Raw genomic sequence first — 19,676 nt, 5'->3', positions numbered from 1 at the left:
GGAAAAGGAATTCTGTGGGATTTTCTGCCAGTGTTGCCAAAGTAATTTGGGCGGCCTTGGGTTCTATTAATCTTAACCTTACTGTAAGGCAGTCTTTCTCAACCTTTTTCCCTGGCAGAGACCTTGAAATAATTTTCAAGGTACACCTGCATAAAAATCTATACCTCTTTAAAAAGAAATCAGTCACAATTTCTTGCAGAACCCCTACCCAGTCTGTCATGGAACTCTAGGATTCCAGAAACACCTGGTTGAGAAACCCTGTTATAAGGTATTATTATTATTAACCTTTATTTATAAAGCGCTGTAAATGTACACAGCACTGTACATACAATCTTTTTAATTAGACGGTTCCCTGCCCTCAGGCTTACAATCTAAAAAGACATGACATAAAAGGAGAAGGGAAAGGTGGTGGGGCTAGTAGGCTAATACATATAAAGTACATAGCAATACAGGAAATGGTTCGATAAAACAGGCACCAAAAGAACATCAAATAGCAAGCGACAATTATGCAATGCCTGGGAACGCTTCTCTGAACAGGATGGTCTTCAACTCTGTTTTGAAGTTGGTTTGCCATTCACCACTTCTCCTTAGGCAGCAGAATATCTTTGATAGGCTTTGTTGAGACATTCCTTGCTCAGAATCAACTCTTCCGGGTGCTTCTTTCTTGATAACAACTATAAATCAGATCAAATCTGTTGGCTGCATGATGTAATTTATCCTTCTAGACCAGGGGTAGGCAACCTTTTTGAGCCGGGGGCCGGGTTGCTGTCCCTGAGACAACTGGGGGGCTGAAGCCAAAAAATAAATAATTAATTTTTTAAAAAAAATTAAATAAATAAATAAACCGGGACAAATGTAGGGCAACATTTTCAAATGGTGGACACTTTTTTTAAAAAAGTGGAGGACACACAAAAATTTTTGCTGATTTTTTAAAAAAATGTTAATATAAATGCATGTTTCTGAGGTGTCTATAGACAATTGCCTCCCTTGCCCCTGCGCGCAAGAGGCCAAAGGCCCTGGCGGCAATCGGCGGCAGGACTGGGCTGGGGCCGGTCCCAAGGCCTCGCCGGGCCACATCCGGCCCGCGGGCCGCAGGTTGCCTACCCCTGTTCTAGACCTTTATCAAACACAATAATAATAATAATAATAATAATAATAATAATAATAATAGTTTATTTATATCCCGCCCCTTGAGGTCAATCGGGGCGGCTAACAACGATAAAATACAATACATTGTAGATCAAAATTCCCTCCCCCCCTTAAAAAATTATTAAATCAATTATAATTAAAACCAAGTAATTAAACAACATTAACACACACATTATTACAAGACAAAAACAAAACAGAACAAAACAAATAAAACAGTAAACTACGGTAGCATTTCCAAGGAGGACCTTGGGGACTCTCATATACATATACAAATAACAGTAAATTAATGACAGAGATGACATATCCCAAGTCGCATCTTCATCCAACTGATACACAGTCCAAACACCTGCCATGCAGGAACTCACAATCAAAGCACACCCGACTGATGGTCATCCAGCCTCTGTTTAAAAACCTCCAAAGAAGGAGACACTACCACACTCTGAGGGAATGTGTTCCATTGTCGAACAGCTCTTACTGTGAGGAAATTCCTCCTAATGTTTAGGTGGAATCTCTATTCCTGTAGCTTGCATCCATTGTTCTGGGTCCTATTCTCTGGAAGAGCAGAAAACAAGCTTGCTCCATCCTCAGTATGACACTCCTCCAAATACTTAAACGGGGCTATCATATCACCTCTTAACTGTCTCTTCTCCCAGCTAAACACCCTCAGCTTTCTGAGTCTCTCCTCATAGGGCATGGTTTCCATGTATATAACAACAATCAATTGCATTGTGTTTGATGGCATTGGGTGCTAGATAGGAATGCTACTCAGTACTGACAGTCTTTGAATATATTTAAAACTATAAGTCACGTGTTTATTTATTTGTTTTTCCAGTTTTATTACCATCCCAGCTTTCTCCCAGCACCACAGTCTATGGTGCAGTTAGGTTATTTTAGATTCTAGATTTGTATCCACATTACTCATTTATAATGCTTTGGTATGACTTTAACTGCCATGTTTCTTTCCTACTGAATGCTGGAATTTGTAGCCAGGGGAGAGAGTTCCTCTACATCAAGTTCAGAGGAACAGCAGTGATTCTCAAACATTGGTTTACCTGGTGTTCTGGACTTCTTTTGACTGGATATCTAACCATCCAGCTGGTGGTCTTCTGGGAGATTAAGACCCAAACATCTGGAAGATAAAAGTTTGAGAACCTCTAAACTACGGTTGTCTAGCAACCAATTCTAAGGAACTCCTCCAACTCTAGAGATGTAGTTTGGAGGAGTAGTCTAGACTCTAGAGATCTCTAGCAAAGAATCCAAAGTCCTCCACCAAACTACAAATCTAGGATGGAATCATGGCCATTAAGATGGTATCAGAGTGCTATAATTGTGCAGTATGGATATACCCCATGTGGTCTTACACATATATACACCTTCATTCCATCATAATGTGTGCTTAGTTCAGAATATGGTAAGTTGGTCCTGTAGTGCTTGGGGGCTTGAAACACACTTTTGCCCTAAAGTCCTCCCCAGACAGCACGACTTCTATGCAGTACATCCACTACTGGACTATGCAGTGCAAAGATTTCAAAGGAATAGTTCTGACAAATTCATAAGATTCAGTATGCATTTTGCAAAGATATAGCTGTGTTAGTATTTTGTAGCATAAAAGGGAAAAGGAGAGGGGACAAAAGGACATCTAGCAGCACTTCGAAGACTAACTGATGTATATTTCATTATGAGCTTTGTGGAAATCAATCTACTTCCTCAAATGTGTCAGCAGTTCAAATGATCTTTTGTATGCACATCAGCATTTCCAAAGTCCATTTGTATATATGGCTCTGATCATATTGCTCTAATGATCATAAGTGAGGGTTTTAAGCTTTTCTTTGTAGTCAGAAGAAGGGGCACATCTGTTAAAAGTTCCCAGAAAGCCATGCAGAGTCAAAGAAACGCCCAAGAATGGGTTGCATTTTTCTTGGTAGTTAACCTAATATATCTGTGGAAGCTTGTTGGCCCCTGTATTCCAGGCTAAAGATCTTGGAGGCCAAAGTCCATTATCCCAGGGGCACCACTAGGTGGTGTGGTGGATGTTATTTAAACTTTTATCTATATCTTTCTTGTTTAACCTTCGGTGTATCTTCCGCCCATATGTTTTCGATGCAATACTTCACATTTTTGCTTTTTGCATACATAGCTTATAATTGTATACATAGCATATAATTGGTTGCCATTCTCTTTCAATTAAATCATATGATTAGTTATTGATTCAATTCATTAATAGATCCATCTCCATCATCTCTTGTATTTTGTTAAACCAATCTTTCACCTGGAGTCCTTCTTTTGATTTCCAATTCTTTGCTATAATTAATCTATTCACTGTTATCAGATATAATAGTAACCTCCAATATTTTGCCTCCTCTTCTTTTCCTAATATTGGGACCTCTGGTTTTTTGCATTTTGCTTTCTAAATCATACAGGTGAAGATCACTTTTAAAATTATTTTTACATAAATATAAAAATAAAAGACATGTCAGTTTAGGGTCAGGCAGGAACCAAAGACTCATATTTTTCTAATTTTATTTCACTTTTTAATAGTGGACATATAGACAGACTAAAAATATGATTATTTGATGGTCATCTTGGTAACATGTGGTTTTGACATCTTACATAGGTGCGAAGCAGATGGGCCAAATGGGGTGATCTGTGGCTGCTCCAGCCACAATCGCTCCAGGACCACAGTGACCGGATGCCGCAGTCCTGAAGCTGACCACTGCTGTGGTCCCGAATGGGCAGCCAACAGGAGTGCCTTTTTGCTGTTCCTTTTCAGGCTGGCTTCAGGCTGCTTTAGCTGGTCCCAGAACAACCTCTGGGCAGTTTGGGGGCATGTGTCTTTTGAACACCATGCTTCCAAAGCACCTGGAAGACGCTTTATTTGGCTCATCTGCTTCAGGCCAGAGTTAATTAGCTGTCTATTTCAGTTAGAGCTGTAAGGGAGGAAATACGTTCCCATCATTATTGGATACTGTCCCATACTTTGTATAGTAAAAGTTAGAAAATTTCACTACCTAAAAAATAGGGTGGCCACCTATTACTAAAAAAAAATCACAAAAAAGCAAAATTAAAGGGATACAGTGGCTTAATGGTTAAGATGCCAAATGTGATGACTGCAAGGTTTGCAGATTGGCAGTTTGAGATCCAAGCACATGATGGAGTGGGCTCCCATCACTAGTCCCAGCTTCTGCCAACCTAGCAGTTCGAAAGCATATGAAACTCCAATAGATACTACTTCGGTGGGAAGGTAATAGCATTCTGTGCAGTCATGCTGGACACATGACCACAGGATTGTCTTTGACAATGCTGACTCCCTTGGCTTAGAAATGGAGATGAGCACAATTCCCGACAGTAGGACATGACTAGACAATCACGTCAAAGGGGAAACTTTCACCTTTAGAATGAGAGACTTCAGTATTTAAAAACGCATATGCCAGTTTAGATGTATAAATGAAAATGTAGGACTAATTAATTCTCCAATACAAAGACATAGCCATATCAGTATATCAGTATGGAGTATCAGTAAGCAAAGGAATCTTGAAGCACTTTTGAGACTAACTGTGCAAAAGAAGATGTGTCTGAGGAAGTAGACCAAGTCTATGACAGCTCATGCTACAACTTCTTTTGTACAATTAGTCTCAAAGGGGATGCAAGATCCTTTTGCATACTAAGGGATTTAAATACAAATACTGTATAATATAATTCAGGAGTACTGGGTTATGTGGATTTCCTTTTCCTTTTTTAAGTTTTGGTCATTTATCTTGCATATTTTTTCCACATGGAATTTCAAGGCAGCATAAAAGTCAGGTGGCTGTCAGGATTGGAGGACCCAGGTCCCAATAACCAATACAACATTGTAGTGTAGCAGAAACTAGAGATTCATTCTGGATATCAAGACAAAAAGTTCCCCGTCCCGGGTTCAATGTCAGAACTGAAAAAGTTCCACCTCAGACCATCACAAATACTCTCCCATTCTCCATCCCCCCTTTCCAACCCCAATCGCTCCCCTTTGATCCAGATCAAAGGGCCCTTTATGTTTCTTTCTTCCCCTCATGTGTTATCATTTCATCTCCCTTCAGGAAGAAGATAATCCCTGTTTCACAGCTCAGATCCATGGCAGGATAATTGGGGTCATAAAACTACAACTCTTTTCCACTGCTTGCCACCTGCCCTTCTTGTTTGTTTCCCAGGCTTGGATTTAACATAACTGATATCCCCTTCTTAATAGCCAACGTACTATACAGCATTAAATTTCCATATCACCAAGTCCTTATATCTTCATCCCCCAATATCATCATATCATCATGCCAACATGAGAGAACCATGCATATGGATTCTGGCATCTCATCCAGGCACTGGCCAGACCCTCACTTACTTAGCTTAGCAAAGTGTCTGCAGTATCATAATACTTCTTGATGATTACTTCACTGTGAGAGGTAGAGTATAAATCTTCTAAATCAACAGAACTTAAAGTAGCTTATTACCAGTAATGCCTTTTCCCTATAACACATTGTTTGGGAGGAAGTCTAACAGAGTTCTTTTGCAAATAATACAATACTGGAAATATTGTTGCTTATTTCTGTTTTAAAAGTAACACATATTTGTTACTTTCTCTCATTATGTTTGGGAATGTTTTCTTAGGACATTTTCAGAAAATTCCTTCCCTTCCCAAAAATATTATTGCATTTTTAGATGGATTTCTTCCCAAAAAAGGACCTAAACTTTTAAAAACAAAACAAGTAATGTTAAAATTTGCAATGATAGTTTAGTAATTAGTATGTGGTGTGGGGTGTTTTTTTGGGGGGGGGGTGAGTTCCTGTAACTTTGCCGAACTCTGTAAATAAATACTTTTAAGCAAAGCAGAAACTTTCCAGTGGTATAAGCAAACTGTAGCCTTAACTATGGCAAGAGCTTGGTCATTCTATTCATGCTGGTACATCCTAATTCCTTCATGCAGCTTATCTGCTTGGTGATACATGCTATCTCGGCTAAAAATAAAAAAGGTGGAATAGTTCTCTGTTCCTTTATCACCTGGTCTGACCATCTGGCACTGTGATATGCTGAATTTAGCTCGATGGCCTACTCTTTAATGAGTTTTAGTGTTAGCATAGGTTAGGAAACTTCTTGATGTTTGTTGTTGTTTTTTTAAATACCCTTCTGCTTTCCATTTCTACCTCATTCTTAATCAAGTCTTTCTTTAATTTAGAACTCAGTTTGGAGTAAATAAGCCCAAGGGATTGTATTCTTACCTACCCATTAAGCTATGTAAGAGGAAATAAGAGGAAAGCAAAGTGTCCTTGTCCAAAGTAACCCAGCCCATGAGGGAACCAGGTTAGGCAAAAGGAGGAATTAGTCCTATAGAAAACAATATGTGCACTATTTTTTCAAGGGAAGTTGAAATCTATCAATTTTTCTGTTGAATGTCTCCAATCCACACATTTCCTGTTGAATGTCTCCAATCCACACATTTGTTTCTTATTGTACATGTATCAGACTGAGAAACACCAGAAACTCAGTGTATTTTGGTGCAAATTTTTCAAAATGTGTGCATTTCCTATATTCATTTTTAATATGCACATTCTTGTATATATTTTTGCACTGACTAAATTATGTTTGTGTGTGCATTTCTCAAACGTATACATTTTAGGTGTGTGTTTTTAATATATATATATATATATATATACACACACACATACATGTTTTTGTGCATCTCTCCCCCACACATAAAAAACATTGCAAACTTTATAAATGTTGAGTTTTCTGACATTTTGCTGTTCATCTCATGAGCTGCAAAATGAGTATTTCCATTCCAAACTTCTTCTCCAGTTCTAGTGTTTTCTTATTTCTTCAAGTGCTTTCCCTAAAGATGGACCCAAGAGCATATTTATTCTATACTGCCATAGTGCCATCCTACAGAATTTTAGGATTCAAAGGTTGGTGAAAAACTGTACTTAGAATTCTTTGCTACTAGATTATAGAAAATAAAGGACATCTTTCAAGATATTATAGAATTCTGAAAGGTAGAGATCTTGAGGATGAAATAGTAAAGAACTGCATGGTGAAATGGTCGCAAGATTTAGGAAAAAAATATAGACTTGGAATTATGGGAAAGATCATGGAGAGTGACTAGAAAATTTACTTTATGTCAAAACTTTAAGGAGAACTATATTAAGATGATGTATCAATGGCATATGACTCCTGCTACATTGAATAGGATATATAAAACTGTGAAGAAAACATGTTGGAAATGTGATAAGCATGAAGGAGATTATCTCCATCTATGGTGGTCCTGCATCAAAGCAGGGAATATTGGAGATCTATACGATTATTGATGATTAATTTTTTACAATTAGATATCCCACTTGACCCTTGACTGTTTTTGTTAAATATGACTGGAATTTTGGAAAACAGAAAGACAAAAGAAGCCTCACGTTTAATTTTGTATATGATCACCACGGCCAGAATTTTGTATGCCCAATTTTGGAGAAACCCCAACAGCTGAGATATGGTTGGTCAAAATCAGGGAGGCTAAAAGTCTAGATATACTTACTGCCAGCCTGAGAAATAAAAATGTTGATATGGTTAAGGAAGAATGGAATTGTCTAAATATATATGATGGAATGAAAGCAGTGTAATTAGGGAGTTAGATGAAATATAGCATATATATATATTATTAGTATTCAATGAAGAGATTAAAATATAGGATCTTTTTCCTTTTCTCTGGCTTAAACGATTGAATGGATATAACTGAAGGGGAAATATATTTTTATAATTTTATATGAATTTGTCCCTTTACTCTTATTTCCTTTTCCTCATACAGATACTGTAAAGGATATATGATACTGTAAAGGATATATGTACTAATACAGTTTTTTTCTTTTTTCTTGGTAGTATTTGCTATAAACTAAAAAAGAGGGATACCAATTGGCTTCCTGGAAGCAATGGAAGTGTTTAGCTTTAGGGATTTACTTATAATATGTATATGTATATGTACATAATGTCTATTTGTAAAATGCTTGTTAGTTTGTTATTACGTGTCATTATTTGTCATTCATGTTTTAATTAAATAAAAAAAGAATTCTTTGCTAGAGAGGTCTAGTCCTGGACCCTGGAATGGGAGATGTAGGAAGGGTTCAATCCCCCCAAGAACGGGGGTGGGGGTGGGGGTGGTGGCTGAGCCCTTTCTGAAATTATCAGGCCAAGTTGGACTACCATGACTCCTCCATAGTTAAACCCCCTCAAGAACAGTCTGAAAGTACTAAATGATCATTATTGTGCTTTTGCATTCATTGTATTCATACTGTTACCAGCTTCAGTTGGATGTTGATTGTTTTATTGTAACTTATGTTGTTTTCATTGTTGTTTTCAAGTAGTCAACATTAATAATGACCTGCTTGCCAACACTGAGACCCTATACACACATTAAAAACAGTTATGAGGTCACTAGCTCTAGTCTGCTAAACAGAACTACACTTCTAGGGTTTTCTAACAGAGAATTCCAAGGACCTCATCAAACTGCATATCCCAGGATTACATAGAGTGGAACAATGCTATCAAAATGCTATAACTCCCATACTAGAGAACTATAATTGTACAGTGCAGACACCCAGCTCAAGAACCAAGACCCGGAAGCCCTAAATCAACCTTTGCTGCCAGTCTCCTTCAGACTGCCAGAGAACGACAGTAGTAGCAAAATGTTCCTGTTGCTGGACTTTTTTTAGAGTGAGTCTGATTTGTAAAGTGTTGGTTCTGCATAGCCTATGACATTTGTACAGTTTAACTTTAAGTGATGGTCATGTTGCTGACCATGGATCTGGTGCTTTGTAATAGTCTGAGGACGTGACACAAACTAAACTGCAACAAATGCTTCAGATGAAGAAGACTCTCTTTTCTTGAAGAGCCTTTTGTGGCATGGCAGTGCTCTCCTGTTAATAGCTGCCATTTCAAGGTTATTTTGCTTGGAAAGAGTAGCTTCCTATTAGTCCTTTATATATTGAGATGCTGAAACAGCTTCAGTGAAGATAAGGATACAGATTTGGACATTCATCCCCCACTACATTTGCACACTACTATTTCACTGTGTGAAAAGAGTTCAATATTTATTAAATTAATGGCCCTTCTTGGGCTCACACACACAGCTCTAATGACTCCACTGGGAAGGGAAGGGGACTGCGCTTGGGAGAGCTGATTCTGAAAAGAGACAGAAAAGTAATACCTTGCCCCTTGTTTTTCTGGCAACTAGTCCAAAGTGAAGACGAAACCATGAATCAGAGTGTGTCAGCCTCCCCTCCACATTTCACTTAGCAGCTTAAGTCAGGCTGTTTAGGTTTGCCTTTCTGTTATCTTTATTATCAGTTGGAGTTTGAAGCTCCCTCACCACCACATCTTTTTAACTTGACCTCACAAGACTGATTGTTGTCTTTCTACATAGCAAGTCCATTACATAACCAAACTCATGAATGTTTGATCTATAAGGTTGCTATCTAAAAAGTGATAGTAAGTATGTAAGTGAAATGCAGCACCAGACTTCTCATTAATTTATTAATCAAAATTAACAAGTAATATTAGGCCATGGTTCATCATTCAGGTTTGATTATCATTATTATCATTAGTAATAGCAGCAGTAGTAGTAATAGTATGGAATCATTCCAATAAAAATGTTATAGGAATGTGTGCATTTACTTATTTCTCCCTTCTCTCCAAATCCAAGGACTCATGATGAGCAATTTTAAATAAATATTTGATTCACTTTAGGATTTTTGAGTTAAATCTGGTGGTCTGCAGCATATTTAAAGGAGGTCTGTGGTAAAGGTCTGTGGTAAAACAAAAGTTAAGAACTGATGCTCAAAAAGAAAGGAGAGAGAATGAAATAAGTGAATAAGTGAATTACTATCAGAAACATTCTATAAAAGGTTCTGTGTGTCTTTAAGAGCTATACAACATGTAAAATTAATGAATGATGTTCTTCCTAAATATTAAGATACTTAGGGGAAAGCTAAATCTGGTTCTTCATAGCACAGGAGCACTGCTAGAAAAAAAATAACTGTCAATCCCAATCTCAATATAAATTAATGTCTAGCTGAAAGATTCTTGTCTTATTACTTGGCCTATTTGTTAGGTTGTCATGAATTTAACTGGCCTATTGCTTTTAACAGCAGCATGGTGTGCAAAAAATCTAGCAAGCCAGGCCTTTTTAAATGTACAGACCAAGCAGTGAAAGAAGGGAGCCAGCATGGTGTGGTCCAGAAATGAGCAGCTGAATTACCAACAGTGGGGACTGGACTGCTTACTGGAACATTTTCTGATAACAAGAGGATGTCAGGATGGTGGTGGCAGACTCTCTCCTCCCCACAAAAAACCATCCCTTGACACCATCCATCTCATACAATGCAAGAGATTCACTTAGCTCTCCCTTCTGTGAGCTGTTGGGCCTTATTTGAGGCCTCTGAGGGTCAAATGGTGGGGGCTGGGGACCAAATTTTGTCAGCAGGCTAGAGATTCCTTTTCCCTAGAATAATGTTTACTGGCATCCTGATTTCCACTCCTGTGGACTTTGAAAACATGGCAAGGAGGAACCTGGATAGAAGAATCATTTCACCCTTGTTGTTGTATGCCTTCAAGTCCTTTCTGACTTATGGAGACTGTAAGGTGAACCAAGAATGAGATTTTTTGGCAAGATTAGTTCAGAGGAGGTTTCCCATTGTCTTTCCCTGAGGCTAAGAGCATGTGACTTGATCAAGTTCACCGGTGGGTTTCCATGGCTGGTTTCCAGAGTTGTAGTAAAACACTCAAACCACTATACCACGCTGGCTCTAGCGCTTTACCTTACACAACAGAAATAGTCCATGAATGAACAGAGATTTAGATCTGGTGTTCTAAATTAAAGCTTGGCCTTCGAACTAGGAACCCTTACATGCTATTTCTTAACATCTTGCCCTATGTCCTTTTTACCCCTTTTCTCTTCCTTAGCAATAGAATTATTATTATTATTTATTTATATAGCGCTGTAGATTTGCACAGCGCTGTACATAAAAACAACAAATATAAAAGAGTAAACCTGCCTATGGCGTACAATCTAAGAAATGATAGGATAATACAAATAAAATACATAGCAATACAGGAAATGGTTCAATAAAACAGGCAACAAAAAGAACATCAGATAGCAAGTGACAATCATGCTCTAATCACTAACATAAGGTCATTTTGTAGCAGAGGCAATTGTTCATTTAAGATCAAATAATAATAATAATAAGATTTATTTATAGCCCGCCCAATCATGAAGAATCCGGACAGGTTATAACAGTAAAAATACATTCAAAATATAATAAAATGCAAAGTTAATCCCTACCCAACCCTCAACCCCCATCCCAATGATAAAACTACAAATTAAATAATCGGAGTTAAAAACAATAAAATACAATATATAATTAGCTTAAAATTAGAGGAAAGATTTGGTGGGCGGAGAGACATAAATCACAACTGAAATCAAACTCATAGACTGGGAGAAGAAGCTAGGATTTGTTAACTAGGTTGGGAAGGCCTGCCGGAAGAGATCCATCTTAAGAGCCTTTCTGAAGGCTGCAAGAGTAGAAATGTTCACAAATGAATGTGAACCTAGGCCCAACCCATAATTTGGCCTTGTATTTATGATTTGTGTGTTATGAGTTGCAATTGTCTTATTGTGAACTGGACCGAGTATACTCTGGTGTAGAAAGGCAGGATTAAGATCACAGAAATGAATGAATGAACTATGTTTACAGCACTGGACTAAGGGGCTGTGCAGACCAGCCATTAAGGCTGGCCTGGGGACAGAGTCAGGCTTTGGCGTCCATATGACATACGCCTAGGGTTGCCATAACCCTCCTGCTGGTGAGACATTCCCGGTTTTTCACCACTAGGGGGCGTCCCTGCAAGGTTTCCTCCTTGAGTGTTGCCAATCTGGTGACTTTCACACCAAAATGGGTACTTTTCAGAGCCTTTGGTGTGATTTTGGTGGTTGGTTTTAATGGTAATTTTGAGAGTTGAAATAAGTTCCAATTATTTTTATTCAATTAGGGCTACATTTTACTGCCATATTAACATTACAGGGACTTTTCAGGGATTTTGACTGAATATTTGGTGAGATGGGGGGGATTTGGTGAGTTTTGGCCAAACGTTTGGGGAATTATCTTCGAGGCTTGTTGGCAACAGGAGGTTGCCAGGCTCAGGAAGAGTCTGTTTGGTCCCCACGTGGACCGGTCCCAGCAAGGCAGCAGAGAGGAGAGGGCCATTTCCTTTGGCACCGAAGCGAGGATGATGAGGAAGAGGAGGAGGAGGTACGTGGCCATTTTCAATATTTATTTTGCCCCTGTGTATTTTTTTCTAACTTTGACTGCCAGGGCTCAATGCTCTGGAATTCTGGTGTCTGTGAGGCATTTGCCCTTCTCTGTCAGAGAGCTCTGGTGCCACAATAAACTACAATTCCCAGGATTCCATAGCACTGAGCCCTGGCAGTCAAAGCAGTGTGTTTTGGACACAGATATCCTCCTTTTGTGAGTTAATGAATGAATCCAGTCCCTAGCCTTTATATCTCTCTCACACACTGCAGGAGTAATAACCCACTTTGAGACTGCTTTAACTCAATGCTAGGGAATCCTGGGAATGCTAGTGTTTGGGAGACATTGAGACTTCTCTGTCAGAGGCTCTGAGGCCACAATAGACTACAATTCCCAGGATTGCCCAGCACTGAGCAGTCTCAAACTGGACCATTTCCTCAGTGTGGGTGCACCTGGTGAGGCATTCTGGTCACTGCAGTTCAACTACGTTTGGAGGGTTATGTGACTCCGTGTCAGAGATAGCTCTGGGGCCACAGTGTACTACAATTCCCAGCATTCCCCAGCACTAACCCAGGACAGTTAAGTCACTCTTGAACTGGATTATTTCCTCAGTGTGGATGCAGCTTTGGTGAGGAACTCTGGGCATTTCAGTCCAGCTATGTTTTATTTCTGCAGTGTATTTCGGACCAGAGACAAGGGCGGGTTACACACCGCCATTAAAGTACGGAGTCAGTCTGTACTAGGGTTAGGAAGGTGCGGTGCTTCCGCACCCCCCTAACCCTAGTACGGACTGAGTCCGTACAAAATGGCGGCCTCCCTTCCACATGGGGGCCACCATGACGACATCACGACCGCGCCGCCTCTATACGGGGCGGCGTGGATGTGACGTCGTCGGTCCGTGCCAGGGCGCTTAGTGCGCCCTTTCCGCGGACCAGGAAGGAGCTCCGTTTCGGAGCTCCTTCCTGGTTTGCAGCGCCGCTTTGTCTCACTGGGCGCAGCCTTCAGACGGCTGCGCCCAGCGAAGTAAGGGAGAAAGGGTCCTTGGGGCTTGAAGCCCCAAGGACACCCCTTTTCAGGCTGCGGGGAAGCAGCGTTTTGCCGCTTCCCCGCAGCCTGAAAAGCGGCGGATCGGGGCCTCAGCGGCTGCCGTTCTGACAGCTGAGGCCCCGATACACCAGGGAAAGGGGCGGGTACAGCCAGACCCCAAATGGGCGGTCTGTAACCCGCCAAGGTGACCAGACATCCTCCTCCTTTTCCAGGACATGTCCTCTTCTGTCAAATTTTAAAATGTCCTCCATTTTGATCATGCCTAGAAAACATGCATTTATATTAACATTTTTAAAAAAGCATCAATTTTTTTCCGTGTCCTCCATTTATTAAAACTGTGTCCTACATTTGAAAATGTTGGCCTACATTTGTCCCGGTTTGGAGGTCCTGACTTATGGCAACCCTACAAGAGATGACGCCGCCCGCCCGCCCGCCCGCTTCCATCTGGGCTGCGGCCCAAGGGACTCCCTGCTGCCCCAGAGGACGCCGCTGCCTTTTTCCACCTGGCAGCGGCCCAGTGAGGACTCTTTGTTGCCGCCGCGGCGGCGTTTTTGAAAGGGGAGGGCCAGGTGAGAGCGGCCCCTCATAAGCCGGCTCGCTGGCCTCCCCGGAGATGACGCCACCCACCCCCCCGCTTCCATCTGGGCTGTGGCCCAAGGGACTCCCTGCTGCCCTGGAGGACGCCGCTGCCTTTTTCCACCTGGCAGCGGCCCAGTGAGGACTTTTTGTTGCCGCCGCAGCGGCGTTTTTGAAAGGGGAGGGGCCAGGTGAGAGCGGCCCCTCATAAGCCGGCTCGCCGGCCTCCCCGGAGATGACGCTGCCCGCCCGCCCGCCCGCCCGCTTCCATCTGGGCTGCGGCCCAAGGGACTCCCTGCTGCCCTGGAGGACGCCGCTGCCTTTTTCCACCTGGCAGCGGCCCAGTGAGGACTCTTTGTTGCCGCCGCGGTGGCATTTTTGAAAGGGGAGGGGCCAGGTGAGAGCGGCCCCTCATAAGCCGGCTCGCCGGCCTCCCCGGAGATGACGCCGCCAGCTCGCCCGCTTCCATCTGGGCTGCGGCCCAAGGGACTCTCCTTTACCCCTATACCATCGGGGAGGAGCGCCAAGGACAATTGCCTGGCGCCACCGTTGCGGCCTTTTTGGAAGGAGGGAATTTGAGAGGGGGGGGGTGCAGGTTTTATTGTCAGGGGATTGTTTTTCTGCATTGTATTATATTGTTTTTTCTGCATTGTATTATGTACTGTAATTTTACATTGTTGGCATTGTATGGTATTGTGTACTGCTTTTTCCTGTGCATTGTTTGCTTTGTATTCTGAGATTCTGTTGTAAGCCGCCTTGATCACGCTCCTGTGGAAAGGCGGGATATAAATAAAACTAATAATAATAATAATAATACAACATGCCCCGACTCTGCCCCCATGGTAGTACAACACCGCACACCATTCTGCATGGTGTGTGGCATGATGGTGCTCCTCTGGCACTGTGTTTACATGATGCGGTGCCAAAGGAGCACCTTAAAGCCGCAGCACCACAGCAATCGTGCCCTGGAAAGACCAGATAGGGGCCGTAGTCCCGATCTGGGGAAGATGGAGGCGGCTGCAGGCAGCCCCTTCAGGGGCAGTTTGCACAGCCCCTAAGTGATCCATTTCAGGCAGGGCCACCCAAGGAACAAAGTTAACAGATATCCAAATGCTTAGTCAACAAAGTCAAAATTGAGATAGGCAATTCAGGCAAAGGCCATCCAAAAATAGAGTTGAGGCAGATGAAGATGAAGTACAAAATATCCAGTAAGAGAGGGAAGCCTGGCAAAGATAATGTAACAAAGGAGTGGGACTCTATAGATTCTAATTTTGTCAATATGTGGCACCTGACTAGCCTCTAGGATGACCCTGGAACTGGCCTGTGGATTGCACTCGCTTCTCAAAACTATTAGCTCAGATTAAGTAAGCCATTCTTTAAAATTTTCCAGAGATAGTGCTTCCTCTCTTTGTAACAACAAAGAGATGCTTTGTGTGGAACAAGACTCGGTGGGAGAGAGTGGGAAAGAAAGTAGAGGATCCAGGGATGTTTTTTTAAAAAATTAAATTTTAATTTATCTTTTTGTTATTTTTTAAATTTAATTTTTAAATTCTTTTACATTTTTCTTTAAAAAATCATATCTTACCAAATTTTCACTTCCACTGCTTGAAGCATTGCACACGCAATACATTTAGGCTGTGTATATGATATTGTAATTCAAAAGTATAATCTTAATAAATAATAATTTTGCTATTTGTTTACATCACAGCTATTTCCAATACATTCAGTTATATACAGGAATTATGATTTATGAGTAACATTAGTATAAAAGACATTACTAAGGATTCTGTATGGTGTGGTATGGGAGGAGGTCAATGTGCGTGTGACGCCATGAGTTACTGCACAGGTTGATACCAATCCTAGTGATGCCACTGGCTCCATCTACATATATGGTTGTATTGCCTTCCAGAAGCACCAGGCCTTCATAATTGCTGACATCCCCAATCAAGCAATCAAAATTGTGGAGCTTTAGTACTTTCATTGCTGTTTGAAAGAGGCAATGCATGAAGATCTAATCAGGATCTTGCTAGTAGCTGCTGATATCGACACTGCCAAGGTGTGGAAAGATCTAAATGGCTTGAGCATTAATTGAGAGTTGCTGTTCATTAAAAATTAACACTACCAGTTGTGTTGCATGGTTAATTGATATCTGTTATCCACCCATTATTTATGGAAATACAGAATCTTATCACCATGATCTGGCCTGCATCCAGTTTGAAGAAGAATGCACTCTGATGGACTGTGTCTAACTGATATGTCCATTGTCTACTCTATAACTTTCTCCAGACTTCACTCAAGACTTCTTCTTGCATTGTTGTGTTTTATACTAACCTGAAAGCATAATAATAATAATAATAATAATAAGTATTATTAGGGGTCATTCCTGAATAAAACGTATTTGTGAGTAACTATTATGGAATGATCTTGGCCACAGGGAAGGACATTGCTCAATAACTACTGTACTTGTGGCACATTTTAATTGTCCCAGCAGTGCTAAAGAGTTTTGTTATGGAAACAACCTAAAACAGCATCAAATACCTTCTGGGCATGTACTTGAATGCCAACACAGAGCTGATTTAATAGGGTGGGGGAAATCCTACATACTTTTCCGATGTTTACTTTCCTAGTATTCAAACTGAGGGCCTAAATACACTAAAGGCACCAGATCCTGCCTGATCTTCAAAGTTAGGCAGGGTCCGTCCTGCTTAGTACTTAGATGGGAGACTGTCAATGAATCCAGTTGCTGTGGGCTATTTTTCAAAGGAAGGAGCTAGCAAAACCACCTCTGAGTGTACTCCTCGCATAAGAAAAGCCTATGGAATTCATGGGGTTGCAATAAACCTACAGGCAACTTGAAGACACAAACACTTTCACAATGAACTGGAATGCTTACTGATAGACAGCCTAGGGGATGTGGTGGCTTAAAGGTTAAAATGCCAATTCTGATGATAGGAGGATCAGAAGGTTGCCATTTCAAGGTCTGATGCTGTATGATGTAGTGAGCTCCTGTCACTTGTCCCAGCTTCTGCCAACCTAGCAGTTCAAAAGCATGCAAATACAAGTAGATAAATAGGCACCACTTCAGTGGGAAGGTAACAACATTTGATGCAGTTATGCTGGCCACATGACCACCAGAGTAGTCCTCAGACAACGCTGGCTCTTCGGCTTAGTAACGGAGATGAATACCACCCCCTACAGTTGGTTACAACTAGACGTTCATGTCAAGGGACTACCTTTACCTTTAATACTCTGTACGAATCTTACAGCTTTGCTGTCTCTTCCTCAAATAATTTCCAGTGGAATAAAGATGATGGAAGAAATTATGGGAAGACAGAGGAGGAATAAAATTAAAGATTATACTCTCTCTCTCTCTCTCTCTCACACACACACACACACACACACACACATTTTTGAATGAGGTATTATTTTGCAATAAAAGTCTAACCAAGAAATACCCTGTGTTTTGGTTTACACTACTTCTCTGGCAGTGCTACCAAGTGGGGTATATGCTGAGTTTCTGTCTCTCATATGCTTGATAAAAGCACAGTGATCCCACCTGTATTGACTGCCTTTTCCCATTATTTGCAATTTACAGAGGAGAGAGAAAAATGGGGCATAAAAAAACCCATTAATTCTGTGCATAACCAAAAGGCATTATTAAAAACTAGTGAGCTATGAAATTAGTACACATGCACAAGTTTGACAGCTTGATACAGAGTTAAGTAACAAAATAAGGTTACTCCCTGTTGGTGAAAGATTATGGAAGTTTTTGAGTCACAAAGAACTTCTTGTTTGTTAGAAGAGAAATCACAAGCCAAATTTTGTTCCAGGATCAAAGCTAAATTTTAGAATGAGTTTAATCACCAGACTGAAACAGTAAATAGGCTTTAGCCATGATGCAAACAGTAAATTACATTTCTAAGTTCTGTTCCATCATCTGCTTTCTGTTTCTATTTAGTCAATATTCTTTTCAGTGAAGTTGTAACTGAGCTCCATTAGCTACTGCTTTCATTCCATGCTTTTTTTCTGTGTTCATATGAGACATTAATAGTTATTACCTCGTTTACAAAAATGTATAATGTATAGAAGGAATATATAAGATAGATTTTTCTCTATCTCATATATTCCTTTTATACATTTTTGTAAATGAGGAACACAGAGATAGAGAGAAATCTCTTCCTTGAAATATCCTTTAGGCAACATCAAAGTGGTGCAGAGAATAGGAACAAAAAGCTACCTTCTCTACTCAGGGGATGGGAACCATCAGGAATCAAAAACTTCTGTGATGGTTCCATGGCAAATGTTAAGCTATTTTGTTTTAAATTTGTTGGTCTGTTGGTTTTGTTAATAATGTTTTTCTGAACATAAACAATACTGACTAATGTAAATGAGCCCAGAAATATTGGGGACATTCCAAAAATTTTCCGCTAGGTGCTATAGTATGGTGCCTGGGATGTTTTGAGACAGAAGACACCTAGCACGACCGAACAAAAAGTACTGTGCACTTATTCCATCTTTTTCCCATTAAAGATAACACAGAAGGGTTAGAAGCTGAAGACAACATTATCTGAACCTCCTGTAAAATTCCATGAATCAAGGAGGGCTGTTGCACACTAAAAGGCTAACTTGGAAGCACTTCTAAAACATGCTGTGCCACAAATATTGGCACTTGTAAGCCACATTTAGGCTTTTCTGAGAAAGTTCATCAAGTAGTAAGTAACTTTCAGGACTGAGGAGTGTGTTTTCAAGTTGGAAGTGAGATGTGCTTTCATTGTAACTCTGTGATCAGGAGACTGTCCCTTTCAAGTGAAACAAAAATTAATGCTTCTCAAAGCTGTCATATGTTGATACAAGATGACACCAAATTACAATTATGAAGAAGCAAATAGAGATACAAGAGCTACAATAACCCTTTGGCCATCTGAATGATGTATCAACAAAATACACACTTTAAACAATGGCATTGAATTCCACCTAAACCAAAACTGTTGCGTATGGCATCCTAGGTCAATCACGGCAAAAATAAGTTAATAACAAAAAGTAAGTGGTCACCATAAGCCTGGGTTAGGATGCAGTACATACACAATGGAGGTCCTTATTCTAGTTACTGACATTTCAAAGTTTAATGCAAAAAGTAACTGGTGGGAACTAATAACTAACATCACCATTGGTATAGACAGAGCTTGGGGAATAGTTACTTTTCAGACCACCAGTCCCAGTGGCACACAAAACTAACTTTTCCAAGCACTAGTTATAGAATTGTAGTGTTATAAGCCTCCAGCCCTGGTTCAGCTAGCCTGGCACTCATCTGGCCCCTGAAAACATGATGATAATTTTCCTAATTTTACTGTTGTATAATTCTCAGCCTTGCCCCACTGTCTTATCTGAGTTTTGTTGTTGTTGTTGTTTTTGTTTGTTTAATTACAGCCTTTCCGTTTGGGATAATTTTTTTAATGATTTGGGATTTTGATTTGTTCTGTTCTCAGTACTTTATATTTTAATGGAAATTGCAGCCCAGCGCTTTTAAACTCTGTTCAGAGAATCCCAGGCACCTTTAGTACTTCTTGCATGCTGTGATTCCTCAGCCCATCCCCA

The sequence above is a fragment of the Sceloporus occidentalis genome, unplaced genomic scaffold (genome assembly GCF_023333645.1).
Source record: "Sceloporus occidentalis isolate IW3139 unplaced genomic scaffold, rSceOcc1.0.p SCAF_3, whole genome shotgun sequence".
Lineage (NCBI taxonomy): Eukaryota > Metazoa > Chordata > Lepidosauria > Squamata > Phrynosomatidae > Sceloporus > Sceloporus occidentalis.
The sequence above is the reverse complement of the archived record's forward strand: the minus strand, read 5'-3'. Positions refer to the sequence as shown.